At 36.0% G+C, this 19,476-nt stretch overlaps 1 pseudogene; it reads right to left on the reverse strand.

The window, feature by feature from the left end:
• Positions 1 to 1,926: 1,926 nt before the first annotated feature.
• On the reverse strand, positions 1,927 to 17,345 carry LOC102511865 (annotated as a pseudogene).
• Positions 17,346 to 19,476: the final 2,131 nt, after the last annotated feature.

Raw genomic sequence — 19,476 nt, forward strand, 5'->3', positions numbered from 1 at the left:
GGTGTCAGAATTAAAATTCTAGTTTATCTATTCAACATATATTTATTTTATTAAGTGTTGTATGCCAGGAATTACGAAAGTTGTCCTACATTCTGGTGAGAATGTAGATAGTAAAACATTTATATGCATGCATATGTATTACATACACAGAGAGAGTTAAAATAGTTGAGAGAACAAGAGATGCACATATCCATAAAAATCATATTCCAGAAAGAGGAAAGGAATAAGTTCAAAGGCAAGGACACAGAATATGCTTGGAATGTTAAAGAAACATAAGCAGACGAATGTAGCTGGAGAAGAGAAAGGCAGAGTGAGTTGACAGATAAGGAGGTCAGAGTGGTGGACGAAATCAGATTCTGTAGGCTTTCTAATCCTTTATATTGATTTTGCCTTTTCCTCTATTAACATGGGAATCCATTTAAGTAACCAGAGCACAAGCACTACATGATCTAATTTAAATATTAAGACGATCACCTTGGACCTTGGCTGGCACAAAGGAATAGACTACAAGGGTAAGAATGGGAGCAGAAAGAATAGTCAAGAAGCTACCAGAATAATTATGTTATTAGATGATAATGTCTCAGAATAGAGTGGTAGAAATGCACATTATGAATAGTGATTAGATCCTCATTATATTTTGAAGATAAATTTGGCACAATTTACTAATTTTTTCATGTTGTTTGGAAAAAAAAGAAACAACTAAAGAATGACTCTCAGGCTTTTGAGCCTGAATAAAGAGATTTTACTGAGATTGAAGAGATGGGGAGGAGGGCAGGTTTTGGTGGAGAAAACTTGATTTTGGAGATATTAAGTTTAAAAGTTAAACACATAAGATATGACAGGGAAGGAGTTGTATAGATGTTTCTGAATTTCAGGATAAATATCTGGCTAGAGGTACATGTTTGAGAGTTGTTAACACATCGTTGGTATATGAAGCCATCATTGCAAGTGATAGGATGTGTAAAGATGGGGAGAGCAGTATTGATTGAGTCCCATGTCAGTCTAACATGAATACATCAGAGAGACAGTAAATAAAACAGAGCAGTCACTGAATTACAATAGAACTAGTTGAAAATGGCGTTTTGGAAGCTAAGGAAATAAAGTATTTCATGGAGGAGACCATGTCCAATTGTCACATGCTTCTGATAGGTCACATAAAATGACGACTGAGAAATGATTAACGGACTTGGAAAACTGGATGTCACCTGTGACTTTAATAAGAATACGTTTTCTGAATATCTAACTGCAGTGGTTTCAAGCATGATGCAGAAGGAATAAGGACATAGCAAGAGTAGAAAACCGTTCTGAGGAGTTTTTCTGCAAAGCTGTGCTGAGAAACACGTAGGTAGTTATAGATGGGATGTGAAATCATATGATTTAATATGAGGGATATTACATGGCATGGTTCTATGCTGATGGAAATGAAACAATAGGGACTGAGATATATATTACCGAAGAGAGCTGGAACAATTATTAGAACCATATCCTTAAGTAAGCTAAACGTGTGGAAGCTAGGACACTGAATGAGCCTGGCTGTCGATGAGAAGGGGGAATTCACCCAAAGTAACCAGCACAAGAGTGTATGATATAGTGAGAATAAGGGAGATGTGTAAAAAGGTTACTGAGAATCGATGGACAGTGAATGGAATAGGAATTATACAGAATTCCTAAGAAGTATTTAACGTTAGTTGAGGTATTTCTCTGGTGTTAAGCTGCTTATCCATAGGGACAGAGTTAGCCAAGAGTTGAACTGAACAAGGGTCAGTATTCTCACCATTTAAAGGACAGGGAAAGTGAGGGACAAGGAGATTGGAGAGCTCTGCCAGGGAATGATTATGGTCATGGACAACAGACCATATCCTGCATAGACAGGGAAATGAAAATGTGTACCGGGTTTGTGTGTGTAAAGAGGGAATCAGTTGGAAACACGGGGCAATTGGTGCCCCTAGCACATCTAGTGAGTGTTAAAAAATTGCAGCAATTAGGTTAGTAGAGGGGCTGGAAGGGACAGAGACGACGGATGATTATTTTTCCCCCCAAGGCCACTGGGTGAAGTTTACTGTGAACGCCCTCCGGGTGGAGGACGGAGTGGCCAGGCCAGGGCAGGGCGGAGGGCGCAGGCGGGCCCCGGGAGGCTGAGCCAGACACCTCTGGGCTGTCCTTGACATCAGTGCTCTCTGTGGTCTCGCTGACCTCGCTGAGGTCCTGGCTGTCACCGCTGCTATCCTCAGCAGTCAGGCCCTTTTCCTCACGACAGGCCTCTCCGGAGCTTGGAAGTGAGCTGCCCTTGCTCTCCACCTAGTTGATGGAGACCAGCACCACGTGCCTGCCCTGCTCGTTCAGCTCCAGGTGCGCCCTCAGCGCATGCGCCATCTGGGCGAAATGCCGCTTCGCCACTTGTGCTTCGTCCCCGTCTGCGCAGTATTCGGCCTCCACCTTGCTAATCTGAAAGTTGAGTGTGTCGGAACAGAGGTGCAGGGCGGCCCGGTTACTCTGTTATAGGGATGTTTGCAGTTCTAAATGTATTGATGCGGGCTAAGAAGATTGAGATGGGTAGCTAAAACAGGTTAGGGGCAAGGTCTTAGGGGGAGAAGACTTTGAAGTCTAGGCTGTTGGAAAATCATGTAGTAGAGAGATCTAGAAAGAACTGTATGCTAAAGTCTTTAAGAAATGAGTGTAGATAATCTCTGGCTCTGTGGATAACTGGAAAGAATAGGGTGTATTTCCTAAGAGGCCCTAAATATTGAAATATACTATTGGTATACACATTGGGAAAATAAATTATATAACAAGCTTTTAAAAATAGCATCCATATTCAAGGGATCTTGAAATGGCAATCAGGAACTATCCTGAGGGAATACATGTGTATTCTAGTAAGTGAAAGGCAAAGATGGGCTTAAGAATATATATTGTATATATTTTCAAGTTAAGAAAAAAATTCTCTCAAGAAGAAATTGAGTATGAAGGAGAAGTCTTAAGTGTATGAAAAAGAAATTTTTCACTGGAATGTAGAAACCGTTTTGCTGTTTATGACCCAAATTGCAGGTCTTCATAATTAAATATCTTTTAAGATTCTTATTAAGATTCGTCTGTCATTTTTGGTAGACTAAAGAAAAGCGAAAGGACGTATGTGACCACAAAGTTTCTTTGAAGTGTTCAAATATATTTTCTGAGTTCTGCATAAAGTTTTGTTACCTACTTACAACTATTTTAAGAACTGTAATCAATGTAATTTATTAATGTAATTTCTACAGTTAACATTGAATAATAGAAAAACAATAAACAGCTAATGTATATGGATATATGTCATCATTATAGTTGCTGCTTAATTTTTTTCTGCTAGTGGTTGCCCCTGCATAACTTCTTCAAAATATATCTAATGGTTTCTATTCCTCACTTTGTATTTATAAAAATTTCTGCTCTTAAAATGTTTTTGAACAGCCATAGCATTCATAATATATTATGGCTAGCTTTATGGAAAGACTAGCAGTAGGAATTTGTTATGAATAATTTATATGGTGTGATCTCCAAAACAAAGTTATAAAACATAAACTAAAAATAAAATGGTTTTGTTTGGCCTGAGGTAAGACAAAAAAAAAAAAAAAAAAAAAAAAAGGTTAGACAGAAAACTTGTAAGCTACTTAAAGTTACATAAAACAGTAAAAATACACCCTTCCTGTACGCTGTTTATATGTCCTTACCATAAAAACAAGTACAAGTTTTCCTCGTAGTTTCCTATAATTCAGTATTATTGAAATCTGTTTCAGTTTTCCATTAAACATATTAAAAATAGTGGGAAAATAGATGAATTGACTGGGGCAATTTCTTCTGCCCCGGACTCTTTAAATCACTGGGTGGGGGTGGGGGTGAGGTTTGCTCAAAATACCTGAAATTCTTTCCTGTTAGCAAAATGGAATCAGCATGTATGACTGTAAAAATAATCTGAGGAGTAAATGGAGCCTCCTACTCTAATGAATGTGCTCGAGAAAGCTGCCCCTGAAAAATGAAGTTTCCTGCTTAAAGCAAATGCACTGTGGGAAATGAAACTCTTAATCTCCAGTTGTTTCATACTTGGGCAGAAGCCCAGAGCTCCAATAGATAAATTGTGAAACTTCTCATTTTATGTTTGTTCTTTCAGACTGGGGAGACCCAGAGGCAGCAAGTGTTCCATATACAATCATTCTATACATAATCATGTCTAATTTTAAATTTATAATGATGATAATAATAATGATAATAAACCACAACTAATTATTTTTTTCCTCCAGCATGATAGCATCCCTTAGCTAGTGAACCAAAGGTGAGATATTTGATATGATTTGATGGTAATTTATTGTAATAAAAACAATAACAATAATACAGCAAAGGCTTATTAAGGATCCAGCATATGCCAGGTACTGATTTGTAAATGTTTTAACATAGAGTGTTTTGCCATCCTCATCATAACCCCACGAGATAGGTACTGTTATTGGCTATATTTTACTAATGTGGACACTGAGATTTAGAGATTTGGAGAAACCCATATAGTTAATCTATATAGTTAATCATTTCTTGATATTACATCTCAACTCTGGTAATATAACAACTCAAATCTAAATCTATGATTGTACTCACTGCACCTACTTCACTCTAATAAGACCATCAAATCAATTTAAAAAAAAATTTTGTATAGGATTTCTAACTACATAATAATAACTCTCACCTTTCCTTGATGTAGTTAGTATAAGTAAATTACTTCATGTTGGTCCAGAAATAGAAAACAGTTTCTTACAATATAATTTGTGGTAGCTGTCTTCAGTAATGTGAGACACAGTTAAGAGATTCAGTTTCCTAAGCTTCTCTGCTTAGCCTATGTAAATTTTTATCTCTAACTCAGAAAATCGTTTAAGTACTTTATAAATCTATTCCTATTTTTAGCCTGTTTAACTTGTTTGAAAAAATAGGACTTGAGTTTGTTACTTACTGTATAATCCTCTTTACCACATCTTTAAAAATTTATTTTAAGGAACACTTTCTTTGAAATGTGATGGTTTAACCAGGTTTAACCATAGGTCTTATGTTCTAAGACTTGATAAGCAAATTCATATTTTTGCATTCTTTCAACAAATATTCAGTAATTGCTGTCTTAGAGCTAATTACTGTGGGTTTAGTACTAAGAATGTGATTACCATAATTCTCTTCTACCATTGCCCTCAGATTCACTAATAGTGGATTTTTCATCTTAATGATCAACGAACTTAATGGCTATATCCATTGCACACTTATACTCTTCCCTAAAGCTTTTGGCACTGTTAATAACAACTCACTCCTTACAGGAATTTTCACGCTAAGAATCCATGTCACTATATTCATTTTCCTTTCGCCCATCTGTTGCTTCAAAATATCCATTCTGAACTGCTTCTTCTCTGTCTTTTGTAATGTATTGTCAAGACAGTTCTAGTCATCTTCCATTCTCACTCTTCTCACACTCAGTAAGAGATGCGATCTACAGTGTGGGAAATAAATTACTTACATACTGAGATGTGTTAAACCTGTATCTCCTCCCTAGAGCTCACTGTTGAACTCCAGGTCAAGTTCCTCTTGGACATCTCCACTTGACGTACAAAAAGCAAATCAAATTCAATGTGCTAAGGAGTGAGCTAATGAACGTCTCCCTCCGCAAAATAAATCTCCTCCTTTCCGCACACAACTTTAGCCTTTGCCCAAACCAATTCCGCATCCTTTTTTCTCATTCTCCATAGGCAATTTCATCACCATGCCCAGTTGATCCTACCACTGCAAACAAATCACCAGTCTCTTTACTGAAGTCTATTGCCTTCCAAATGATGACAAATCCATTTACTATTTGTTTCTTACTTCTTTCTCAATATGGCCGCCCACATATCGTGCATTTGACATTTCTACCGCGGTATACTACCCGTGGTTCCTCCAGTGAGTCCCACTGTCACTTTGTTTAAGCCTCTTCCTTGACATGGTGCACTCTTTTCCACCCCTCACCAACCCTTCCCATTCCTGTCTCTGCCTTTTATCCATACAGCTTTCATGCATACCTTCAGTCCACAGATAAGAATGTCTACCACAGAAGGCATTCCTTGATATTTGAATACTGCATTAAGTAACCCTCTCTAGTTCTCTAATGAAAATTAGTTTTTCATACATTATTGACTAACAGATACATTAGAATTACTTTTTTTGGCTATTGTGATTTCTTGGGAATCCAATGTCTTTTAAGGAAAATAGAATAGTTTGCCATTAAATCTTCAGTATCTAACCTAGCAAATTTTACATAACAGCTTTACAAATGTAATAAATAAATTAGAAGAATAAATGAGTCTCTTTCTTCAAACAATTCACAGCCATAGATTCTGATTTTAAATAGTCTCATAAACAGCACTGAAATTAATGTGAGGATTTAATTTCTTTTCTCTACTGAATTTTAAATGTGAAGTAGGTAAATAATTTAACCCTACCTCAGAAATCATTCTTTAAAAAAATACTGGATGATAAAATCCTTGTGTCTTTTCTTTCTTCCTTATTATTATTATTATTATTATTATTATTATTATTATTATTATTATTATTATTATTATTTTGGTGGGGGAAGGTATTTAGGTTTATTCATTGATTTATTCTTAGAGGAGATACTGGGGATTGAACCCAGGACCTCATGCATGCTAAGCATGCACTCTATCACTTGAGCTATATCCTCCCCCCAAATCCTTGTTTCTTTATTGCCAATGCCTCTATATGAACTTTTAAAGATTCTGTTATTATAGAGACTTCGCATTTCAGAGAAGCATGTCTATTTCCAGGACCACACAATTAACCAGTTTCCTTTCTTCCAACTTAACCCTTAAATTTTCTTTTTAGGACTGAATATTTACTCTCATCTTGATTACTCATTGCATATATACATACTATTATTTTAAAATTATTTTTATGATTTTTGATGACTTGAGAGTAAAAATTTTAGATTAAATTGTAGACAAAACTTTTAGGAAAAGAAATGCTCACAAAGGGCAGTTTTGTGTCAAATATTTAGAAGAAATCTTGTTTCTTTTCTTTTTTCTGGATAAAATAATGCCTAACTTTTTTCAGGTATAAGAAACACAAACATATGTGAATACATCGCATTAAATAAAAAATTTCTTTACACTCTGGATTCAAATATTTCCAGTACATTAAAAATTAAAGTGTTGTTCTAAATGTTCTTATGATAGCATTTGATAAATGCTTATGGTTATTTATAGTATTTGGATTTAATAAAATATGATATAGAATACATAATAAAGTTGATAGCAATAAAAAGGAGTATTTTATTTTCTGATATATGAAAACAAGTGTAACACAAATGCTCCCTTATGGACACACTAATTTGAACATCTCTAACCTAAAAAACAACGTGTAACAAATACTCATGTCACCAAATGTTAGCAGTTTCTGTGCAGTTGGAGATACTGGGCTTCACTTTTGACCAAAAATGTAGAAAAGGAAGATTCATAATTGTGGAACATAAAATTCCAACCTCACTTGGAAAACCAGAAGTTTCTACTGCTATGATATAGCAATATTTTTTCATTCTGAGACTTCTTTATATTTTATAAACAATTTTCACTCAAGAAAGAAGTTTTCACAAGAGTCAGTTAAGAGAAAGCAAACACAGTGCAATGAAAAGGGTGATTTGGTAAAGCCTGGCAGACGTGGATTTCTGTGTTTGCTTTTCCACAGACTAGTTATGTGATCTTGGCCAAATTATATAACTTCCCTATGCCTCCATGTCCTGTAATATAAAGTGAGAGTAAATTGCCTACCTCCACTGTGATGTGAGAATTCAACTAGATAGCGTGTATATTATGAGTCTTAACATAAAATGGGCACTTTCATGAGTCTCTGTTTCTTCTTACCCTCTTAATGGTCTGGATTTTAAATTCTAAATGGGTGAATAGATTTATTTTGATTTTAACTTCTGGAGAAACAATTACCTTTTATTAAGTGTAGAATTATAATAATCATCAAATAAGATAGCTGATAAAAATAATTGGCAACTACTTAAGTAATCAGGGACTACTTTTTAATTATATCCATTTACTTCTTAATTTTTATTTTTATCATTACTTTTGATACATACTTCTTAGTTCATGACACACTATTAACATAGTATTCTTAAGGGCACCCTGTTATTTTATTCTTTCCTTTCTTCTTGAGTCCCTAATAGCAATCTGTAAGCAAAAATAAGCAATAGTAGGCATCCATTTACTGTGAATTTATATATATATATATATTTACATATATATACACATTATATGTATAATATGTATATAATGTATATATGACTATATATAAAGGTACAATGGATATTCATATGTGTGTATATATAGATATATGTCACTCAAATATAAACACTCATGATTGTAGTGTGTATGTGTGTGTTTAATTTACATAAATCCTTGATGCTATGTTGTGTAAGTCAAATTAGTTGCTTCTTTTCTGCCTCTTTGCCACCATTTATTCACCCATTGTATTATTTAATCGCCCATTTTTATCAGTATAGATACTTGCAGATACTCATTTTATTCACTGAATTATAATCCAATACTATTGCCATTTCTTTGGGTTTAGATTTGGCCATTGGGAGCTCACTGTATTTGGCTCCCATGTCCTGGTTGTCCTTGTGGTGTTCCCCATGCCCTGTTTATTTTTTGGTTTTCTCTTGCTTTCTGGTATTACAAGATGCTCTATGTTCATCTTGTAATTTCCCTGCCTCAGCCCTTAAATTCTCCATTTCTCTAAGGGGGCCCATATCCTTTTATTGGAGAACTACCTGTGTTTAAAAGCAAGGAGCCAGGTGCTGGCATGCTGGCTGCCATCAAGAGGCTGTGATCTCTACATCCTTTCAGCAGATACACCTAGGAAATCTACGTGTATATACTAAACCACTATACATACAATTCAATGTGGATTTCTCTGTCTATTCATGTGCATGAATTCTAAAATTAATATGAATTTACACAGCTATGACTGACTCTGATTCATCATCACACAGGTCATTCAAGTTTTTTTTCTTATATTCTAACAATGTAAAACCTCTTGTCTTCTGTCACCTAAAATTTATTATCTTATTTGTTCTTTTTAGAATTTGAGTGTATGGGGATTGGAGGATAGAAAAAAGAAAATTATATGTTTTCTTTTCTTTAAGTTTGATATCAAATAATTTCATACTGTATATACATTTTAGATTAGGACTGTTCCACTGTGAATGAAGTTTTGGCTCTGTTCACCCAGCCATTGCTTTTTCCCACTCAGGTCTAGAATTCGAAGGGCTTTTCTTCGTTGTAAACACTGTGAACTTCAGACCCAGCATTTCTTTAAAAAGTTGCCTCTTCAGCAACTCAGGGGTTCCTTGACCTCATTATTTTTCCCTGCTTTCCCATCTAGACTTCAAACATTTGAACTTTGCAGTGTCCGAGGACTCTGCCACCAGCCATGGCACCAGCTGTCATCCTCTGGAGGTGAAACCCTCTCTGGACCCTCCATCTGAATCCTTCTCTAGATCTTGGGATCCAAGGTCAGATCTGGACAAATGACCCTGACTTCAGCAGGGCTGGTGCTTCTGAGTCTGGATTGAGCATCTACAACATGCAAAGAACACAGCACACAGGCCACCCTTTGTTCCAGAAACTCTGATAAATAAGAAAGAACTTTTTTTTAAATCAGGGCATAATGAGTGAAATACTATATTTGGACACCAGAGTTCTGCCGTATACCACCTCTCTTTGTCTGCCTCCAGCACACTTGTCAATCCAAAATGAGTGGTTTCTTATCCGTTTGGAGGTTCCTGCTTTTCTTTGCTCAAGGACTGTCATCCATAAAACGTATGGTTTCCTGCTGACATGTGTATGTGAATAAAATTATTTGATATAAAATTTTTAAATGCAAATATGTTATTTTCTTTGTACATACAATTTTACATTGTGCAATTTGTACATATAGCACATGGACATACTATTGTTTTTTATCTATCAGATTTATTCTGGAAACAGCAAGAGGTATTCTGCAAACTCACTTATTTATTTCAAGTAGATACTGTGTATATTCCATTGTAATTTCTTCAGCTATCAGGTCACCTGAAAACAGAATCAGTGCTAACAAAGAGAGTTTAATTATTTCTTATGAACCTGAATAATTTTTTACCTCAGTTGCACTGACTAGGTCTCCATTGGCACAATGAATAGAAGTAGGGAGAGCTAACATCTTTGCTTTGTTCCTGAGTTTAGGGAGAGATATTAACTCTTTTACTATTAAGTATGGTGACAACTATGAATTGTTTTGTAAATGCTCTTTATCAGTTTGAGAGATAGTCCTTCTATTTGTTGGGAAATTTCAGTAAGAATTGATGTTAGATACTTGATAATTTTTTTTTCTGCATCTATATAGGTAAACACATTTTTCTTTTTTTATTCTGTTTGTGTGATGAATTATGCTGATTTTTAAATGTCAAAATGACTGAATTCCTGGGATAAGTCCTTCTTGATCATGATGTATTAACTACATGTACTTGGGTATGATTTTCAAAACTCATATTTGTAATTTTGCGTATATGTTCATTTGGTATTATTTTGTCATCATTTCTTTAGTTTTATAATAAGGGTATCTCATTAATGGGGAAAGTATTTCTCCTTTATAGTTTTATGAAAAAAATTGTGTAGAATTGTACTGAATTGTATTATTAATTTGTTTTAAAGTTTGATAAAATTTATCAGTAAAGCCATATGGACATGGAATTTTATTTGTAGGAATGTATTTAAATAATCCAGTTTCCTTATAGTTATATTGCTACCAAAGTTATCTATTTCTTTTAAAAATAGCTTTATTAATAAGTGACATATCATAAACCTTATGTGTTATTATTTATTGTATACTGTAAGAAGTTACAAACATGTACGTACATATATATATGTAGTCAACACAGTGATAAAGATATTATAACCCAGAAGAGTTTTTTTGTGTGCTGATGATGTTCTCTAAGCTAGCACCTTCTCTAGAAAGTAACCCAAATCTTGCCTGGAGTGTGTTTCACACCTCTTGTTCCTACCTGTATCTGATTGCTCAGATCTTTTATTACAGTTTACTATCTGACTCTTCAGCCTATTGGTCCAGATTTCAGTTGACCCTCTTTTGGGAAATGCCAGTTTCAAATTCCAACTCAGGATAAGTCTTTTCATGCTCTCTTGTTGCAAGGACAGTAATCAAAAAGTTGAGAACTCAATATTAGACATGGTGATCAGAGGCGTCTCTCTCGCTTCCACCTATTGATTCCTCTGACCACAAAAGAAACAGCATCATAGTCCGTTCACTGATTCAGAATATATCTCCTGCTGCAAGAGAGAAATCCAAGCTCATACGTTCTTGTTTTCGATCTGTTACCATAGCCAAGTCCTATATGAGTAATTATATCTTTCTGTGTGATCACCTGTTTATCAATGATGGGGTATACTTTCTGCTATGAAATGACTTTCTTGCTCAGAAGCAAAGCTGTAAGAAATGACATACCTTAGAATGATGCTTTTCAGTAATTCAGTGGTTAACAGAGCATGGGAAGCATGGCAAGTAGGGGCAAGGCAAATCATACCCTGAACAAGTATGTATTCTAAGGTGAACATGTTATTGTTCCTTCCAAAACAGAAGACATTAAATAAAATCAACACTCAGTCACGTGGCTGGCTGTCCCCTCTCTTTTCCCTCCACCTTGGTTATCATGTCTTTTTGGTATTCACATTGGTTTATGCTGCTGGCAGAGTGGACAAGCAGTAGCAATGGTAATCGGATCAGCGGTCGCAAGGATGGTCCACCTGTTTGATTTCATGCAACTACTAAATGTCTGTTTCCGACACATAATGGTTTCATGTAGTCACCACAAAACTTTGGTGGATGCAGACCAAACTCCATTTACCACCTAAACCCTGTAAGTCCCCACTCTATGACCGAGGAAATAACATTCTCTAAAGTCAGCATCCAATAATCACTGGACTTGTTGACAACTACTTGTTGACATGGAATGAAACTTGGGTCAATGGTTGTCTATCCTTTGGAGAAGGCCAGGAAGAAGATTTTTGTGATATTCCGGGGGGGTTCCCCAAGAAGATAAAAAGGCTTCTTTCAAGGAGCTTTGCATGTATTAACCAACTCAAGCATGGAGATGTTTGAGGCACCAAAACTGTCACGTTAACTAATGATTATTTTCTGTTAGCCACAACTATGGATTTTTAAAAATTTTTTGTGCTGTTGTCTGTGTTTTGGGGACATTTGAGAGTTGTCTACAAAACTGGGGACATCATAAGCAGTTTGCTACTTTCAAATATCCCTCCACGTCAGAGCATAGCATTCTCATCATTGCACTGACACTGCTGTCTATGACAATGCCCATCACTACTGGTACTAAGGAGCTAAAACTTTACTTCTGCAAGCTGCGATCCCATGTTCACTAAAATCAGAGAGACCCTTTTAATAGTAATATCTCCTGTATTTATCTCAGGACTTTGTAGAAAAGTAACTGTGATTCTTCTTTTGTTAAATAAATTGTTTAGAATAATTTTAGATTTCCAGAAAAATTGGGAAGAATGGCGTCTTCGTATCCTCCATGCAGTTTTTCCTATTATTATTATCTTACATTATATTGTACATTTTCATAATAACTGAACCAATATTGATACATTATTATTAACCAAATTCCACACTTTATTCAGATTTCTTTAGTTTTACGTAATATGATTCTTTTTCTGTCCCAGGTCCCCATCAAGGAAACCACATTATAGTTAGTCCTCATGTGTTCTTAGGCTCCCATGACTCTGAGAGTTACCAAAGTGCTTTTCAAGGTTATTGAAACTACTCAAAATATCTATATACATGTTAATGCCACTATTAAGGGAGAGTCTTTTGACCTCTGTAATGGACATAATTAATGAATAGATTAATAAATTGGCTTTCACTCTCCCTTAGTTCAATATAGAACAAGGCTGAGTTTATGCTTTAATCAACCAACCAGGTAAACCATTGGAACCATTCCCCATTAATCACGCTAGCACAATACATGGAAATTCATCTTTAAGTGTATCCATATTGATAAAGGTCTTATATTATGTTCCTCTCTGTTTTGTGCAATATTCACAGAATCAACTCTTGTATATATTCCCTAGATTTTTTTGCCCGAATAAATGGGAAACGTGAAGTTGGTTTGCTATTCAAAATTTCTCCTGACATTGACTTTATATGGTTCATAGTGGGACACTAGGATCTGGGCTGGTGATGAGAGTTTGTTGTGATGAGGCCTGAGGGAAGTTGACATTTTCTTGTAAGATATGCCAGTGAAGGTTTAGGCAAGGAAGCAAAATCAGTATGAGTATTATAGAGTAAGGATCTTTTATGGGAATAATATCTTGCACAAATGTGGAAGAAGCTAAGGAAGTAAAGGTCTGCGAGGGAAGGTGAAGGATGAAGGGTAATTTATTCACCTGCCCTCCTGTTCCCAGGTATGTCAGAGAAGGATTCTGAAAGAGAAATGATGGACTTGTGAGTGGAAGCCCATTGCCCTGAGTTGTACATTAGAGTTACTGCTGATCAGCAGGGACAGCAGTAAAGGAGGACAATTAGATGTAGACTGTTGTAGACAGAGGACAAATGACAGTCCACTGGAATTTCTGCATCTGTCTGTCTCCAGGGAGACAGCAAAGACCAGCTGGAATCTGGTAGCATCTCCAAATCTGTCACTCATCACCTCTAACCATCATGGCTTTCAGAGAATAATATCGACTGTTACTCACTCCTGCTTTCTGAATCTCTTGCAAATTTCTGTTTTAATAAATTCTAACCTAGAAGGATGTAATAAAGGGGCTTCTGGGAATTTTAGTTTTATCGTAAGCAAATTGTCATAGTATTAAACCGTCACAAATTCCACTTTAGCACATCACATGAACTTGAGCTGTATCTGAACTACAGGTCTGCAAGCTCTGAAGTAGAATAACAGAATATTTTAGGACTGCATTCGAATGTCCATGGCTTTCTGACTCTGAATCGAGCTGACAATTAACAGTTTGAGCCTAACATCTTTGCTTTAAATCCTCTACTGTAGCTAGAAGCAAGCAGCCCACTCCACCATTCTTATATCCCTTGGCTCCACTGCACCAGCCCCTTTGTCCAGCAAAGCTTGTCTTCAATATACTTTATGTGGCAAACTATAGGTGTTAATTTAATAGTTTTATCCCTGAGTGTCCTGAACTTCCAAAGTACCTTTTTTTTTTTTTTAAGATTCATGGATTCTCACACCCTTCAAACAACCCAGGAAAAATAGTTTTCTTGAAATCTGTTACAGCGACACACTTCCATATTCTAGTTATTTCATTAATGGGCATTCTTGGTTTACAGGTTACATGATTCTATGTAGCAGTTTAAGCATGAGGAAGTATTTTGAGGTATGTACGGCTCAAATCATCATTAAGAACATTAAAAAAGGAGACTCAATATACGTATGTATATGTATGGTCCGGGTATTGTGCTGTACACCAGAAACTGACACGTTGTAACTGACTATACTTCAATTAAAAACGATTTTTTTTTAAAAGGAGACTCTAGATGAGCTTTTAGAGATGACTCACAAAATCACACCGTAAAGGTGGAGAGAGAAGACAGCTTCTGCCTCTCACCATCAGGAAACTGCTAAATCAAGTTACCACTTCCCAGAGCCACATCACCACTACATGATCTACACCATCAGTAAGGATGCTTCACACCCCCAAGTAACTCAGCGCTGAATCCAAGTCTCACGGAACTAGATTCATTGTCAGAATTAAACTGAGTACCCTTTCTGCACAGGAGACATCAGAAATGCAGCTTTTCCTTTTGCAGTCTCTTCACTTCTTGCCAGAAGGAATTTCAATTCAATTTCAAGTCCTGCCAGAAGGTAGTTTGGGGAGCATGCTGAGCGATCCACACCCTGGAGTTGCTAAACTAGGCTTAGCCAACCAAATACACCAGCTGCCTGCTGGAGTCCTGACCAAGTGATGCAAATAAGCAGAACAAGGACCAATTCCTTTCTAGATGTAGCGGTAGCAGCGTGCTTTTTTTTTTTTTTTTTTTTTTCTTTTGGCTCATCACTGCTGGCAAACTGGTGATTCAGAGCCAAGAATCCCAGTGTGCGTTGTAGTTTTCAGGGATCAGCTGCAGCTTCAGTCAGCAGTGTTCTCACCACCCTAATGTGCAGCCTCATTTGGCTGAGAGTCTGGCTCCTTTTTGTGATTCTTATTTTCCAAAATCTGTTCTTCAGGCTTCTTTAGAATTTTTTAAGCTACACAGTACTTTTTAAAATTATTATTAAATTGCTTTTACTGTTTCTGTTGCTTGCAAGTAAGTGATGTAAGTGTTATAAATTGCATATTTTTAACCTTTCCTAACTGCTATAGAAACCATCATCAACAGGAAACAATGATAGTTAACTTTCTCTGCACACAGATTATTGTCAGGAGAATGGGTTAGTAAAGCCACCAAAGACAAGCCCTTTAAAACACATGACTATTATTTTGTCGATATTTTATTGACACATGTTATATATTATTTATCATGTAGATTTTAGATCATATTTATGATTCTCTTAAGTTGTCATTGCATGCACATTTTGTACCGGTGCTGTTCCTACACGTAAGCCTCATGTATCATTTTTCTCAGAACTTTTAAAAGGGAGTAACAGAGTCATACAATGCATGACTGCAAGTAGAATGATGAGGGTCTGAGAAGTCAGTTACATCATACTGGTTTCAAATTTCCCATCTTTATGTGAAGTGAGCAATTGGCTGATCTTTAAAACATTCTCTCAAAAATTCTATAACAACGTGTAATTTTAATAATTTAAATGATTATTCACTAAAGTGAGTTTCAAAAACTACAAAGTTGTGTGTATCAATCCTATTGTGTATGTGCTATGGCTTGGGAAAGATACTTCTGTATCATTATTTTATAAGAAATACTTTGTTTAAAATGAGAATTTACCGATTTCCTGAAAGCAGTTGGCCAAAAGCGGATTGGTCACCTGTTCTAAGCTTAGCCTGTTTCCTCTGAAACCCATTTCCTTCCTTGCTGGTCGGCTTGGTGTCAGGAGCTGACTGGTTCCTACCGGCTGTCGCTCTTGAGCTGCTCTGTCAACAAGCGTGCAGCTGAACTCAGCCAGCGCCTTCCAAACCGTAGGGCGGGAGAAAGGTCAAAATGAGCTTTTCTTCCTCTCCGTGTCTCTGTCTCTCTGTGTGTGTCTCTGTCTCTATCCCTATCATCTCTGTCTCTGTCTCTCTCCTTGACCTTGAACATCAACTCTGGCAGCTGCCAGACTCCCTCCTTTGATTCTTGGCTAATTTCATATCGTGTAAATCTTTCAATAACTATTTTATGGCCACTTTTCACAAAAAAAAAAAAAATCAATTCACTTGGTAAATTTAACACTAGTAAATACAATAATTTTCAAAATCCTTTGTACAAATGCGTTTATTTAATATTTTATTCTTTATTACATCTGAGCATTTTGGTTCCAGCAAAGGAGTAATTAAATGTCTGGAATCTTTGATGAATATTTCATGGACATTATTTTCCTTAGAGAAAATACACTCAGCTGACTAGTAAATAATAGAACTGCAAAACGCTTTCCACAGTAATGATTTGTATCCTCTAGGGAGCAGTGTCGCCACCATCATTGTATCGTAACTAATCACTGTAGTGTAGGAAGGCTGAAATTCTCTTAAGGTTGAGCAATGCTTCATCCTTACAGTGAGAATATCAGTTAGTGCAAATGCAGTTAAACGTAACACCACTTAAATGTGTTAGACTAAAATTTATACTAAATTTTATGTGTGGATTCAGGTCCAAATTGTTCCTTATTTCTAAAGCAAAATCTAGAGTCATTCAAGAGGAAACATTTTCCAGAGTCATTTTACAGTTCAAGGTTACCGTACCACCCCTATTTAATTAAAAATGCACTTCTCTATTATTTACTCAGTGAAACTGTGTTAAATACTATATGCTTTCTATTGCCGTCCTAATAAGTTACCATAATGTGACAACTTACAATAGTACCCATTTATCATTTCACAGTTATAAGTGTTGGAAGCCCAGATGGGCTCAGACAGACATTCTGCTTAGGGTCTCCCAAGGCTGGAACCAAAATACCAGCCAACCTGGACACTTACTGGAGGCTTTAGGGAAGAATCCACACGTAGGCCTTTTCGGGGTTTTGGTAGAATTCGATTCCATGTGACTGTAAGATTGAAGGCTCCTTTGTTTGACCAGGGAACCAACAATTGGCCAAGGGTCATTCTTAATTTCTTCAACCCTCCTGCACCCCTTGACTATGGCCTCTTGCATCTTTACAACCAGCTGGGGTGCAGTGGATTTCTCTGACTTCCGTTTTTTCCACATCTCTTTAACTTCCTCTCTCCTCAGAGCCTAGAGACAGTTCTGCTCCTAAGAGCTCCTGTGAATACATTGGGCCTATCAGAATAATCTAGGACAATCTCCCTACTATATTAAGGTCTACTCATGAGTAAATTCAATGGCATCTGCAAAGCCCCTTTTGCTAGTAATGTAACAACATATTCACAGGTATGAAACTAGGGGGCAAAAGTCATGGGGGCCAAAATTCTGCCTACCACATATATAGCTTAGAGAAAAAATGTGTTAAAATAATAAGCTAGACAAATACTAGGAATTTTTTTTAAAAAAAAACAGCTAATATAATGGATTATTTGATGAAATGGGAGACTTTTTGAAGGATTTAGTATGTGATTATACAGTATATTCTAAGAGCTATTTGCTAAAGAAGCTTTTATAATATCTATTTTACTGTAGAAACTTTTTTTGACAAGTACATTTAAGAACATTTCTACGGCATTCAATTTTAGATCACTGGTTTCTGAATCCCATATATGAAGTGTATATGCTAAATTCTTAAATAAAATACATGTGTAAAATAGAAAAAAATCCCTTAAAGAAAGCATTGGCCATGGTTAAGTAGTGTTTCTTTAGTTCAAGATCCTAAGGATGATTCATTTTGGTCTAAATATCAACATATTACTGGTTATCAATGAATGAATGATTTCAACAGATGCTAAAAAGACTTTTAATCAAATCCAGTACTCACACTTAATAAAGAAATTCTCTTAAAAAAGTAAAGCATAAACTTATGAGTTTATGTATGTGAGGACTACATATCTCATACTAATAGCCAAAATGGTATTTAAGGTTGAAAAGGTAGACATATATCATACTAATATTAAGAAAAAAGCAATGAGGTATGCTGTCGCTATTATTAATTATTGCTGTGCAGAAGGTGTTCACCAATGTTAATAAAAGAGGTGGAATACAGATAAGGAATAAAAAAGACTTCCATCACATTCCACAACGCCAGTAAACCACCTTCTTTCGTGTGTTTTCATTGCTCCCCAACTCTCTTGAAACAGGATTTGCTGCGTTTCAACATTTTCAGCCTATGTAACTGTGTCCATTTATTTTTGTGATACTTGTACAACCAGCCTCACTTCCTTTATTACAAGTTTCTACCATTTATTTTCACTTTATTTCAAACTTGGACTTTCTGTTTTCTGAATACCTTCCTCTTGCCTGTAGGATTCTCCAGAATGAGAGAAGAAGTCAATAATTTCTGGATCTGAAAAAAAAAAATCTATTATTGAAAGAGATCCTCTCCATCTTCCCCTACCTGAGTAGAATTATCACACACGGTTGGGACCATCTATCAGACAGAAAGTAAACACATGCCTGGATCATATTTATTGTTGCCCTGTCTGTTCTCCTCTTTGGTTTTTCTCTTCTCACCTATAACTGTCCTTAGAGGCCAAACTCAATAAATTTCTCAGATGTGTTCCCTTGAGGGAATAAGCCAGGTTCTTCCTCCTTCCCCCTGTAGTAACTGTGTCATCTAGAATCTCATCTAACCTTGCTGAAAGTATTTCAGGTGATCTGCAAGCAATCTCTCACCACTCTGGTCTATTGTTAAACCACCCAGTATAGATTTCTCTCATCAAAGGGCAGACTGTCTTTTGTTTCCTTGCATTTCATATGAGGGTCTAGCAATAATTTATTGACTCCAAGTTTCCTCAGAGATCCCCAACCCATCCCTTTTATTGATACAGGCTTGTTTGAACCCTAGTCAACTTTCATGTTTTTTGTCATAGTGAAAATAGCCCTCTTTCCTAATTTAACCATTTAGAATAGTTAGATATGTTACCATTTCAATTTTTCTTTCTTTCCTGTTTAGCCTGGCCATCTAGACCTATATTTATTTATTTCTTTCTTCATCTCCTATTCCGAATTAAAAAGTCAAAACCCGTGTATATGTGTATTGTTTCTGCTTTTTTGTTTGTGTTTATTTGATTTTATAGCTCTGTTTCTACTCCCTTTTTGAAATATCTAATTGCTAGATTCATAGTA

This window comes from Camelus ferus, chromosome 29, assembly GCF_009834535.1.
Source record: "Camelus ferus isolate YT-003-E chromosome 29, BCGSAC_Cfer_1.0, whole genome shotgun sequence".
Classification (NCBI taxonomy): domain Eukaryota; kingdom Metazoa; phylum Chordata; class Mammalia; order Artiodactyla; family Camelidae; genus Camelus; species Camelus ferus.